Source organism: Apis dorsata, unplaced genomic scaffold, assembly GCF_000469605.1.
Source record: "Apis dorsata unplaced genomic scaffold, Apis dorsata 1.3 scaffold_397, whole genome shotgun sequence".
In the NCBI taxonomy this organism is placed as follows: domain Eukaryota; kingdom Metazoa; phylum Arthropoda; class Insecta; order Hymenoptera; family Apidae; genus Apis; species Apis dorsata.
The window spans coordinates 386,453-390,137 of NW_006263656.1; the positions used below are offsets into that span (position 1 = coordinate 386,453).

Here is a 3,685-nt window from a genome sequence, read left to right on the forward strand (position 1 = left end):
GAGTTGATTGCGTATCCCGGCAAGCAGCACCCCTTAGAGCGAGATGTGCCGTTACCCGGCATGCTCCATTTACCCCGATAGCTACGAATACGTGTATTACAGTCACTGTATCGAAATTCGCTCCTCCCTCCACACCCTAACACGCTGTCCTCCGCCACCCTTGCACTCCGGCCATTTTACCTGGAACGACAACCATCCGCGACAAAACGATCCGATTGCTCCACGAGACAATATCGCGAAAATTTCATACAACTTTTGAAAAACTGTGGACAGACAGTTCTCCTTTCTTCTATTTTAAAATTTTATTCGCGATTTTGTCGTTTGAAATTAAAGAGATAAAAATTGTGCGAACTTGAAAACCCATTATCGTCTATTTATATTCACAGTATTTCGTATAAAACTTGTTCCTTTATCATTCTTACTTAATATACTATATTAGAAAACTTATATACTATGCTAGAAGACTTTTATGATTAATTGTTCCACAATTCTATATTCTTATAGACAATAAAAAAACTTAGATTTTTGCTAGATTTCGTACTTTCGCGTGGAGAATTTTGGAAATTTTTCGTGGATCGATTATTTTTTTGTGACGTATTATGTATTTATGTATATATCGTTATATTATTCTTTTTTAATATGTATATTTATTGAATGGATACATGATTTGTTTCTTATTTTCGTTGAATCATTTTCTGTGTCTTTGCTTTCTCGTTTTATTTCATTTCTTTTTTTGCTGGTCTTTTTTTATTGAGAGAGAGAGAGAGAGAAAGAGAGATCGGTCAGGAAAAGTTTGGAGGTGTGAAATTCCGTTCACGAGCTTTTTTTCACCGTCTGCGATTACGAATGTTAGCTCCTGGCGATCCTTGCTGGAATCGTTTGTAGCCGTTTGAAAGAGTGAAATAGGGGGTAAGTTTTTTCTTTTTTTTTTTTACAAACAGTTTTGGTTATTTGCGGTTACACAGAGTGAATTCATCGTACATTCATCGAGCTCTTCAATGTTCTTGCTTAAATGTGAAAAAAAAAAAAAATAAAATAAAATAAAATTGGGCATAATTTAATCTCCGTGTTTTATTTAATTCGTGAATGTAAAAATTCGAAATTTGCAATTGTTAAAACATTTTCTGCAATTCGGTACAATGAAGAATATTTCAAAGGCACAATGGAAAAAGTAGAAAACGTTTAAATTAGTTGAAAGAAGGAAAACATATTTCAATTTTATATCGTATAGATTGCATGTACGAAATTTGCAATTGTAAAAATGTTACATTGTTAATACAATTGCTAATACTATTGAATGATAATAAGATTATAGAGATATATAAATAAAAATAAGAAACAACGAACATTTCAATTTTCATAAAAATTTAACAAAATTAGAATCACAATTATTCGTAAACGTTCTCATTATTTTTACGATTCAGATTCAAAGAAACATGTAAAAAAAGGGAAAAGCTAAGATAAAGGATAGAAAACAACTTTAATTTAAAAATTACGGAAATATTACACAAAATTTATAATTATTCACAATTCAGATTACTTCGAAGAAAGGAAAAAGTTAAGATAATAAAAGGTGGATTATGAAAAATTTTTTAATTTAAAATCATTCAGATCAGTTCACAATCCACAATATTTCAAAGAAACGTAAAAGTGGATGAAAAATGAAGTTCGCAGGTACTCAATGATAGAATCTCGTGATAGGAGCACTCGGTTATTAAATGCATCATCTTACGAAATCGAGCGGAAATAATAGGTCGCGTGCAATGTGCAGAAGTTTAAAGATAAGAATACCACGTGTGCAACCAGGATGGATCAATTAAGAGTTTCAAATTGGAATATCCCTGCTCTGTGTTTCCTTTTCCTATTTTTTTCTTTTTTTTTCCCCCCAATCACTCGTTCACTGTCCATAAACAGCTAATGGGTCGATATTGGCGGCGAAAAAGAGCGTCAGGTGTGTGGCGTAGAGATCCGAGCTGCGTCGAATTGATCGCTTAATAATGCAAATGCGATTTCAGTCTTTAATGCCGTTCGTCGCTTAATAGGATCGCATTTAAAGAATTGCGTCGAGCTTCACGAGAGGAGATATCTCTCGCGCGAAACAAATATTGACTTATTTCGTTTGGAAATTTCATTTTCTTCTTTTTTTTTCGAAAAAAATTTTATAGAAAAATTTCAAATTATTTTAAAAAAATATCGAAACGATCTTTATTGTTATTTCTTTATGAATTTAGAATGTACGGTATTTTCACTAGTGTTAGAATTATTATTGGATATTTAATTTGGATTTTTATCTTTCTACAATTACAATGTTAAAAATGCATAAGTTAGATAAAATTGTTAATAGTTTATATTGAGATAAAAGAATCCAATTATTTTCACAACAATATTTTAATTTTAATTATTTGTGTACGATTTATAGTTAGTAGTTTTAGGATATTTAGTATAAAAAGAAACGTAATTCTTGTTATTCTTGTTATGTGTTTTTAGTGATAGTCCAAATTGGATCCATGTGCACTCAATCAATAATAGATTCTCTGTCAACGCTTTTACTTACTACTACAGACTCGTGTGTCTCTGGAAAAAATATAATTAAACATGTTGCACATCTTTTTTAAGTCAACTTTTTGTATACAACTTTGAAGAACACAAAGATTATTATATAATGCTTTGCATTTGTGTGTAGAATTAATAAAATTTAATTTTTTGTAAACTATATTGTAAGGAAAGATGTTAGAAAATTTTCATTAAAATATTGGTCGATTAAAAATGCACGAGACGTGATAATAACCTCGTTAACATATTAATTTTATTTTAAAAAAAAAGAAAAATAATGTCTCTTTCCTTTTAATTTAACAAAAATTCGTTTTAATTTTCTTTAACCCAAATACACAAAACTTGTTTTATTTAACTTCACAACGCAGATATATATTTCCAACTTCAAGCAATCGAGTGATAGCTTAACGTTTGTATTTAATTCACTTAATGGAAACAGCGCGAATTAAACATCAGCAAAATTAAATTTCATTAAATTAAAAACAGAAGAGATATTTGCCACAGCGTGTAATCAAATGACAGTTTCGCGTTTCCTGTATTGACTTTGATTCGCGAAAACGAAATAAAATTGTCATGAACGATCGAGATAAAAGAAAAGAAAAGAAAAGAAAAGAAAAATAAATCGAAATCATTCATTCGATTTAGAAAGATTAGAAAAATTATTATCGCGAAAAATTTTTTCGTAGAGCCGAATTGGATGGAAATGGCAGCGTTATTCTTGCGCGATTCGCCTCTAATAAATAAATCGGCCGACAACTATGTCCGATTTCACTTCCCGCCGCGAACCACGTGAAATATGCGAACGTGGCGACAATAGATGTTCAAGATTCCAACGTCGACGTGTGCCGTTGTCGACCAATCACACAGTAACCATTGTAGTCGCTTGTTTCATATCGCGTTTCAATATCCATTGTGCATCGTGCTATTTACAACAGGGATTGTTCCAAATCAATAAACAGGTTTTTGAAGTAAATAAAGTGTTTCGCTCGTGCGATTAATATCGATTGTATTTAAAAGCGCGCAATCATTTGTATTCGCATTTTTCAATTTTTTTTTTTTTTTTAAAGAGACGTCATTTTCTACGCGGGGTATATAATAATTCACGACATTGTTTTCGATGAAAATATTTTAC

At 31.1% G+C, this 3,685-nt stretch overlaps 1 protein-coding gene across 2 annotated transcripts in view; it reads left to right on the plus strand.

The window, feature by feature from the left end:
- The window catches only part of LOC102681568, a 173,097-nt gene that overhangs the window by 116,842 nt on the left and 52,570 nt on the right, over window positions 1-3,685 (plus strand). The gene's annotated exons all lie outside the window — the stretch shown is intronic.